Raw genomic sequence first — 9547 nt, forward strand, 5'->3', positions numbered from 1 at the left:
GTACATATGAATGCATTGGGAAAGTGTATTTATACAGAAAAGTGGGAAAATAATTCTAAAGGTGATGGGGTGAGGAAGGAGGATGCAAAGGCATAAGGATGAAATTGTTTGGGTATCATACATAGACCCCATGGACTAATGGAAATGCTAGAATGTACAGAAGATTGAAGTTGTAGCTAAAATTTTTACCTTGAAGATGAAGTGGTAATAGAGAAAAGGAGTAAAAGAAAATAGGTAGAACAAATGTACACTTCTGATGATGACACTGACTCTGGTGCCAGACTTGTCCTGCCTCTGTAAACAACTAGAAGACTAGAGAAAATATAGGAATTAATCATTTTCATATACTGAGGAATATGCAGTATTGGACAGTGAGCCTGGAAAGAGGGAAAACAAAGAAGGTGAGCCCTTCTGTCTGAATGTACTTTTTGCACTCTGTGTGGGGGGTGGGGGGCTTCCAAACAGAGCAGGGCATCTTGCTGAGTTGAAGAGACAGAGGTGAGTTTGGGGATGCTGATCTGACTAATTTGCAAAGCAGAGTACTGGAGAAGAGGGAGCTATACAGAAAACAAACTCTCAAGATCCTCATTGGTGGTTTCCTGGAGTCTTTGGCAGAATACTTGAATTCAGAATATGTAAAGAACTATCAAAACACAGTAATACGAAAATGAGCAATCTAATTAAAAAAAGAATCAAACATTTGAGCAGACATATTAGTAAAGAAGATACACAAATGGCAACCACATAAAAAGGTGCTCAACTTCATTATTCATTATTCATAGGGAAAATGCACATTAAAGCCCAAATGAATTATCACTGCACCTATATTAGCATGGTTGACCATACCAAGTGGTGAAGATGCAGAGAAACTAGAATGTTCAAGGAGTGTCTGTAGAAATGGAAAATAATGTAACCACTTTTGAAAATTGTTTGGCAGTTTCTTAAAAAGGTAATTATACATATACTTCTTATCCAGCCATTCCAGTCCAGGAGAAACAACAAAGCATGTATCCACACAAAAACATGTACATGAATGTCTACAACAGTGTTTTTTTTTTAAGATTTTATTTACTTATTTGAGAGAGAGAGAGAGAATGAATGGTGGGGAGCAGCAGAGGGAGAGGGAGAAGTAAACTCCCCACTAAGCAGGAAGCTGGTTGCAGGGCTTCATCCCAGGACCTGGAGATCATGACCTGAGCTGAAGGCAGATGCTCAACTGACTGAGCCACTCAGGCACCCCATAAAAGTGTTATTTTTGATAGAAGCTGGAAACAACCCAATTGTCCATGAACAGGGAATGGTCATACAGATTGTGGCTTATCAATACAATGGAATATTATTTGATCATAAAAGAAATACATTATCAATATGTACAGTAATATGGATGAATAAATATGCATATTGGAGTAAAAGAAGTCAGACAAAAGTACATATTTTGTCAATCTATTTGTATAAAATTATAATAATGCAAATTAATCTATAGTAATAGAAAACAGATCAGCAGTAGCTTGATGATAAGAGAGACCAGGGAAATGCATGAAGGTGGGAATCACAGAAGTGAACATGGAAACATTTGCAGGTAACAGATATATTCACTGCTGTGATTGTGGTGATGGTTTCACAATTATATAGATATATGAAAATGTACCATTTTAAATAATTTAAATATGTATACTTGTATATTGATTATGCCTCAATTGAAAAGGCATAAAAATAACAAAAAAACCCCAAAGACGTTAGAATAAGTGAAGGCTCAGAATGATATATCTCATGAATATAGGTGCAAAAATTCTTATAGGATATTATCAAATAGAATCTAGCTGTATGTAAGGATAATGTGTCATAGTCAAGTGGAATTTGCCCCCAGGAATTCTATGTTAGTTTTTCATTGGAAAAATAATCAATTTAACTTTTAAACAACCAAAGGGTTGAAGAAAAAATCACAAGTTAAATTAGAAAATATATTGAGAAAGATGAAAATGAGAATACAACATACCCAAACTCATGAGATATAGTGAAAGCAGTTTCCAGAAAAAAATTTATAACTGTAAATACTAACATTAAAAAAAGAATAAAGTTCTTAAATCAGTAGCCTAAACTCAAAGCTATAAAAGGAAGGAAATAATAAAATCTAGAGCAGAGATAAAATAGCAAATGAAAAAACAACATAAAAATAAATAAAGCCAAGAGTTGGTTCTGGGAAAAGATTGACAATATTGGCAAACTTTTAGCTAAAATGACAGAACAAAAGAGAGAAGACTCCAATTAACTAAAATCAGTAAGTGAGAAGATTACTATTGATTTTTACACAAATAAAAAGGATAAGAGAGTACTATGAACAAATAAATGCATGCCAACAAATTGGATGATGCAAATGAAATGGACACATTTCATTGGACATCATTGCAACCTACTAAGACTAACTCATAAAGAAATAAAAATATGAATAGGTCTATAACTAGTAAAGAGATGGATCAGGAATCAAGTGTTCCAAAAGAAAACCCTGGACTAGTAGCTTCACTAGTGAATTCCACCAAATATTTAAGGAAGAATTAACACCAAAATCCTTCTCAAAACTTTCCAAAAATTTGAAGAGGAGGAAACACTTCTGAACTTATTCTATGAAGCCAGTATTATGCTGATGTTAGAGCCAGACAAATACACTACAAGAAAAAACTACAGATCAATATCCCTTATGAATGTTTATGCTAAAATCCTTTACAAAATATTAGCAAAGCAAATTCAACAACACATTTAGGATTATACAACATGGGGTTCTCTCCCTGGAGCACCTGGGTGGCTCAGTCACTTAAGCGTCCAAGTCTTGATTTCATCTCAGGTCATGATCTCAGGGTCATGAGATTAAGCACTGTATAAGGCTCCGTGTTGGATGTGGAGCCTGCATGAGATTCTCTCCCTCCCTCTCCCTTTTCCCCCCGCTCTAAAAAAAATAAATAAAGGATTACACAACATGACCAAGTGGTATTTCTAGGATGCAAGTATGGTTCAATATTGAAAAATCAATGAATGTGATACACCACATTAACAGAAGGAAGGAAAGAAAACCCCACACAATCATCTCAATCAATGCAGAAAAAGCATTTGACAAAATTCAACATCACTTTATAATTTAAAAAAGCTCAACAAACTAGGAATAGATAAAATATATCTCCACATAATAAAAGCCATATATAAAAAACCCACAGCTGATGTCTTATTCAATGGTGAAAGACTAAAAGATCTTCCTTTAAATCAAGAATAAGGCAAGGATGCTTGCTTCCACAACTTCTTGTCAACATTGTATTGGAAGTTCTAGCCAGAGACAAAAGAAAGAAATAAAAGGCATCCAAATTGGAAATGAAGAAGTCAAATTGTATCTGTTTACAGATGACATGTTCTTATATGAAGAAAACCCTAATCAGTCCACATACAAAAAAACCTTAGAACTAATAAACAATTTCAGAGAAATTGAGGATTCAATATGCAAAAAATCAGTGTCATTTCTATATATTAACACTCAATGAGTAACCCGCAGAGGAAATGTAATAACAATTTCATTTACAATAGCATAAAAAAATAAAATCCTTAAGAATGAACTTAAGGAGGTGAAAGTCTTGTGTACTGAAATGTATAAAATTTTGCTGAAAGAAATTAAGGAAGGAACCAATAAGTGGAAAGACATCCTGTGTTCATAGATAGGAAGACTTCATATTGTTAAGACTTCATTAGTACCTGAAGTACTCTACAGATTCAATGCAATCCCTATCAGAATTGCAAGAATTTTTTTGTGTGTGAAAATGAAAAAATCCATCTTAAAAATTTATGAACAATCTCAAGGGGACCCAAATAGTCAAAATAATCTTAAAAGATAACAAGTTGGAAGTCTCATATTTTCTGATTTTGAACTATACAACATGGTCTCAGTAACCAAAACAGTGTGGTACTGGTATGAAATACAGAATACAGACCAATGGAATAGACTAAAAAGCCCAGAAATAAATGCAAATGGTTTTGACAAAAATTTCAAGACCACTCAATAGGGAAAGGACAATTGTTTTAACAACACTGACGGGAAAATCGGTTACCCATGTGAAAAACATGAACTTGGACTCTTACCTTATACCATATACAAAAATTAATTCACAATGGATTGGAGAACTAAATTTAACAGGTACAATTATATAACTCTTCTAAGAAATCATAGGGAAATGCTTCATGACATTGTATTTGGCAGTGATTTCTTGGATATGACATCAAAAGCACAGGTAACAGAACAACACATAGATAAATTGGATTTCATAAAAATGAAGACTTTTGTGCATCAAAGGACATTATCAACAGAGTGAAAAAACAACTCACAGAATGGGAGAAAGTATTTACAAATTATATGTCTGATAAGGGGTTAATGTCCCTATAAAGAAGTCTTACAACTAAGCAACAGAAAATCAAACAACCCAATTTAAAAGTGGGAAAGGACTTGAGCAGTCATTTCTCTAACGAAGATATGTGGATTGCCAAAGAAGTTCATGAAATAATGCTCAGCTTCACTAATCGCCAGGGAAATGCAAATCAAAGCCATGAGACACCACTTCTCACCCATTAGGGTGGCTATTGTCATAAAAATAGAAAATAATGCTTATGCATTGATGGGAGTGTGAAATGGTGCAGCCATTGTGGAAAACAGCTTTGTGGTTATTCCTCAAAAAAAAAAATTAAAAATAAAATTACCATACAATCAAGCAATTTCACTTCTGGGTATATGCCCAAAAGATTTGAAAGCAGAAATTCAAATAGATATTTGTATATGTATGTTCATAGTAACATTATTCACAGTAGCCAGAAAGTGGAAACGATGGAAATGTTTACCAATGGATGAATGGATAAACAAAATGTGGTATATACATATAATGGAATATTATTCAGCTTTAAAAAGGGAAGGAAATTTTGACAAATGCTACAAAATGGATTGAACCTTGAAGGCATGTGAAACAAGCCAGGCAAAAGGATCAATATTTTATGATTCTGCACATGAGGTCCCTACAATAGTCAAATTCATAGAGATGTGAAGAATAATGGTTGTTAGGGTTTACGTAGAGGAAGAGTGGGCATTTAATGCTTAATGGGTACAGAATTTTAGCTTGTGAAGATGAAGAAGTTCTGAATGTGGATGGTTATGATGGTTGAGCAACAATGTGAATATGCTTAATTTCACTAAATCGTACAGTTAAAAAAAATTGTACAGTTTACCAGAATAAAAAAAAAACAGTTCAGTCTACCATATGAAACCAATCAAAGAGTAAAAACTCATTATGTTCAGAAAAGGTGCAGAATAAGCACTTCACAAAATTTGTGATAAATACTCTCTGTTCTTTGGGAATAGAAGGGATCTTCTTCTATAAGATAAAAGGCATTTAAAGCAAAATAAGGCAAAACAAACAAAACAAAAGAAACCCCAACCCCTTTAGCTAACATCATGCCTAATCTTGAAAGACTGAATGCTTTTTCCCTGGGATTGGGAAGCAAGGCAAGTATGTGTGCCCTTACTATTCCTATTTAATATTGCATTTGATGGCCTTGCCACTGCAATAAAGCCAGAAAAACATAGGACATAAAATTAAAAACAAGAAGTATATTCATTATTTACAGAAAGAGGATTGAATACATAGAAACTCTCATAGAAGTTTCTGAAATCCTACTGAAATCCTAAGAAAATTTAACAAGAATGTTGAATATAAGGCCAATAGAGAAAAATCAGTTGTATTTCTCTATACTAGAAATAAACAATTGAAAAATGAAATTTCAAATAACCATTTACAGTAGCATAAAAAACATGATATATATAAGATAAATTCAGCAAAACATGTCCTAGATCCCTACACTGAAAATAGCATTGGAAGAAATTGTTTTTAAAAAACGCTAAAGGAGTGGAACAATATACTGTATTCATATATGGTAGAGTTAATTTTGTTGAGGTGTCAGCTGTCTTAAAATTTACCTATAAATTCAACAGAAACAAAATCAAGAGACTTTTTTTGTAGGAATTAACAAGTTGATTATAAATCTCATATAGAAATGCCAAGACCCCATGATACCCAGAACAGTTTTGGAAAAGGAACAACACTGGAGAACTTAGATCTCCAAGCTACAACACTTACTATAAAAATATCTTAGAGAGACTTTAGAAATTGAACAAGGTCTGTGGTTCAGTTGATTTTATACAAATGTGCTACGTAATCAATGAGAAATGGACAAACTTTGTAACAAATTGTATTGTACCAGCTGGAGATCTGTTAGGAAGAAATTTACTGCTATCCTTACTGCTTAACACACACTAAAACTAACATAAAATGGAATATAGACCTAAAAGTAAAAGGTAAAGTTGTAACATTTATTTGAGAAAACAGAAAAGATCTTTGTAACCATGGATTAGGCAAATATATCCTAGAATATAAAAACCTTTAGCCAGGACAAGGGGAAAAGGAAAGTTGGACTCCAACCATAATTTCAACACAATAACATGAAGAGCAAAGCTTCTTTCAAAAGTTCTATTGGCGGTCCTCAACAGATGAATGGTATATAACTATAGTGGAATATTAGATAGCCATAAAAAGGATGACATCATACAATTTGAGGAAATATGGCTGGAGATGGAGGGTATTATGCTAAGTGAAATAAGTCAGAATGAGAAAGACAAATACCATATGATTCCACTCATAAGTGGAATCTAAAAAACAAAATAAATGAATAAACAAACAAAAATCAGAATCAGACCTATAAATACAGAGAAAAAACTGAGGGTTGCCAGAGGGGATGGGGCAGGGAATTGGATAAATGGGTGAAGGGAAGTGGGAGACACAGTCATCCAGTTAGGTAATGAACAAGTCATGGGGACAGTAAGCACAGCATAAAGAATATAGTCAATGATATTGTTATAATGATGCAATGCTGATGGGAGCTACACTTGTGGTGAACAGAGCATAAAGTATAAACTCGTTGAATCACTAAGTTGTACACTTGAAACTAACTTAAGGTTGTGTGTCAACTCTACTCAAAAGAGAAAATAAACTAAAATTGCTATAAACATGAAAAAAAAAAGAGGTAGTCTGCCAATGGTCAGTGACAGATCAAGAATAAAATATTTACAACATATTGGGGCACCTGGGTGGCTCAGTGGGTTAAGGCCTCTGCCTTTGGCTCAGGTCATGGTCCCAGGGTCCTGGGATCGAGCCCCACATCGGGCTCTCTGCTTGGCGGGGAGCCTGCTTCCTCCTCTCTCTCTCTGCCTGCCTCTCTGCCTACTTGTGATCTCTATCTGTCAAATAAATAAATAAAATCTTTAAAAAAAAAGAAAAAAATATTTACAACATATATATCCCAAAATGGAATTGTACTCTGAACATATTTAAACATTTTCTGGCTACAGATTATCCAGCTTTCGTGGCATTCTAGGTGTGGCTGGTGTTACCTAGCCCGTTGTGAACTACCGTAGAAACTCCCCACCAACATTTCAGTGTTCTCTTTATAAAACAATGGCAAGAGTCCCTAAGAGAGAGGTGTCATTGTCAGATAGTTTTGGCATCATGTACATTTGAATAATCCTGTCATTGTTATTAGCTTACTTCTAAAAATCAGGCTTTGCTCTATTCAACTGATTTCTAGAATGTATACAGAGATTTTTTGCAAGAGGGCAAGATTTTAGAAGAGGGTTGTTTTCTCCTCTGTATGAAGCTTGCAATTGCAAAACTCACCACTTAATATCCTTCCAACTTTCCCAAACCAAAGTCTACAATTCCAAATAAGACTGTAGAATTCCGGTTTATAAATACCTCTTTTGCCACAAAGATTTGATGCTGGAGGAAAGGCAGATGTTTTCTCACAATTCGTAAGTTTTAATCTTTGTCCTAGGCATCAGATCTGGTTTCTACTGTTGCAGCAGACAGACTCACTTATTAGGATAAATCTTAGGTTTCTTCCAAAAATGTCTGTGTTCTGACTAAAAGATTTTTACATTGTTTGGGGACCAGCAATCAGAATATTGACTGAAAATAAAATAACAAGCTATATTGGAATTAAAATTAAAAAATAAAATAACATACACTCATCTCAGATGGAAGAAACAGTATAGTAGACATTCTGAACTTCTCTCTTAGTGTCAGTCTGGGGTGATGGACTGGCTAGAGAGGGTAGGCTTCATGATTTAGCAAAGTAGATGTGATTTACAAAATATTCCCTAAACTGAGTAGGTTGCAAAAACTCAAATGGGGTGGGGGTGGAGGATGGGGGAAGGAAAGACAGAAGGAGATGGAAGGAGAGAGAGAGAGTCTTGAGTGGAATCCAGAGTTGTGATCTTGAGTCCAGAAGGACGCATTGATTGTTATAATAGCTACTACTTCTTGAGTTCCTTCAGTGTTGCAAGAACATTCATCCTAAGAATGAGGTATTAATATCTCCAGTGAATTTATGAGGAAATTGAAACATAGGTTAGATACCTTATCCAGGCCAATGCAGTTAATAAGTGGTAGATTTGGAAGCTGAACCTCATCATTCTTCCTTTAAAGCTATTTTTTTTGTGGGGCACCTGGGTAGCTCAGTCAGTTAAACCATCCACTCTTGATTTCAGCTTGCGTCATGCTATCAGGGTCGTGGGATGGAGCTCTGCCTCCAGCTCCATGCTCAGTGCGGAGTCTGCTTCTCCTTCTCCCTCGGTTCCGCCTCCTGTGCACGCGCGCTCTCTCTCTCCCTCTCAAAGAAACAAATAAAAATGTAAAGAAAAGCATTTTGTCACCTCTCAAAGACTATTTGTGAATTTTGATCGCACCAGACAAACTGTTTGTTCTCTGTATTCTTTTATATTACTTTCTGGGGCGCCTGGGTGGCTCAGTGGGTTAAGCCTCTGCCTTCAGCTCAGGTCATTGTCTCAGGGTCCTGGGATCGAGCCCCACATCGGGCTCTCTGCTCAGCAGGGAGCCTGCTTCCTCCCCCTCTCTCTCTCTGCCTGCCTCTCTGTCTACTTGTGATCTCCCTCTCTCTGTCAAATAAATAAATAAAATCTTATATTACTTTCTGGGTGTGGGTGGCCCTGGGATGTCTAGTATCTGTGTGACTCTGAAGGATGCCAAAGTTTTCCAGGTAATTCCAGGTAATTCCTGATCTGGATGAGGCAGGGATAGAAATTTTGCGATTATGTCATGGTGAAGCTCTGTTTGTTTTTATTGGGAATGCACGGACACATTTCTGTCAGCAGAGAGCTTCAGTGTTCCCCTCTGTTAATATAAATACCTAATTTCTCTTCATGTTTTGTTGACTAGAGCAAGGGCTGAAGTGTTCAGTTTGAATGAATTGTTTGTTTTCAGTGTTCCAAAAAAACCCGCACGTGTACTGGTCTACAAAACTGACACCTCAAGGGCCAATAGAATCTTGGAGTTGAAAGAGACCTCAAGAAACGGGAGTTGACCCAATCTGGCCTTGCATCCCAGCCTCAAGGTACACGTATTGTTAAGGGGGATTGAGTATCGCTCCTATGTTTTGTGAAGTTATTTATTCTAAA

The sequence above is a fragment of the Lontra canadensis genome, unplaced genomic scaffold (genome assembly GCF_010015895.1).
Source record: "Lontra canadensis isolate GAN:19392208 unplaced genomic scaffold, GSC_riverotter_1.0 scaffold155, whole genome shotgun sequence".
Classification (NCBI taxonomy): domain Eukaryota; kingdom Metazoa; phylum Chordata; class Mammalia; order Carnivora; family Mustelidae; genus Lontra; species Lontra canadensis.